Genomic DNA, 1,193 nt, shown 5'->3' on the forward strand with positions numbered 1-1,193 from the left:
ATCTCTCTTCCGCCTCTCTATACCCCCCTCTCTCTCCCCATCTCTCCCCTACCTCGCTCCACCCACTCTCTTGTCTCCCTCTCTCTCTGTCCCCTCCCTCTCCGTTCCTCCTCTCTCTGTCCCACCCTCTCTCTGTCCCACCCTCACTCTCTGTCCGTCCCCTCTGTCCCCCCTCTCTTTCCTCCTCTTTCTTTCCCTGCTCTCTCTGCCCCCTTCTTTTTGTCCCCTTATTCTCTTCGCCCCCATCTCTCTGTCCCCCTCTCTCAATAGCCCCCCTCTCTCTGTCCCCACTCTCTCTGTGTCCCCCTCTCTCTGTCCCCCCTCTCTGTACCCACTGCTCTGTCACCCTCCTCTCTATCCCCACTCTCTCTGTCACCCTCTCACTCTGTCCCTCCCTCTCCCTCTGTACCCATCTCTCTGTCCACCCCTCTCTCTCTGTTCCCCTCTCTCTGTTCCCCTCTCTCTGTCCCCCTCTCTTCCCCCTCTCACTACCCCTCTCTCTCCGCTGTCACGCCACCCTCGTTCTCCCCCACTCTCTTGGCCCCCTTTCTCTTTCTCCCACTCTCTCTATGATCCCCGACCTCTCTCTGACCGCCCCCTCTCTGTCCCCCTTCCCTCTGTCCCCCTTCTATCTGTCCCCCCTCTCTCTGTCCCCTCTTTCTTTGCCACTCCCTCTCTCTGTCCCCCCCTCTCTCTCTTCTTCCCCCCTCACTCTCATTCTCCCCTCTCTCTGGCACCCACTCTCTCTGTCCCCCTCTCTCTGTCCCCACTCTCTCTCTGTCACCCCTCTCTCTTCCCCCTCTGCCCTCCATCTCTGACCCCCTCTCCCTCCGTTCCCTCCTCTCTCTGTCCCCCTTTCTCTGCCCCACCATCCCCCCGCTCTCTGTCCCCCTCTCTATGGCCCCCTCTCTTTGTTTCCCTCTCTCTGTCCCCACTCTCTCTGTCCCCTGCTCTCTTTGTCCCCCCTCTCTCTCTGTCCCCCCCTCCCTAATTGTCCCCCCCTCTCTGTACCCCCCTGTTCCCCTCTCTTTGTACACCTCTCTCTACCCCCTCTGCCGCCCTCTCTCTTTGAACCCTACTCTCTCTGTCCCCCCACCTCTCTCTGTCTCTCCCGCTCTCTATCACCCTCTCTCGGTTCCCTCTCTTTCTGCCCCTCCTTCTCTCTGTCCCCCCACTCTCAGTCTGCCCCCTCT

This window comes from Chiloscyllium punctatum, chromosome 23, assembly GCF_047496795.1.
Source record: "Chiloscyllium punctatum isolate Juve2018m chromosome 23, sChiPun1.3, whole genome shotgun sequence".
In the NCBI taxonomy this organism is placed as follows: Eukaryota; Metazoa; Chordata; class Chondrichthyes; order Orectolobiformes; family Hemiscylliidae; genus Chiloscyllium; species Chiloscyllium punctatum.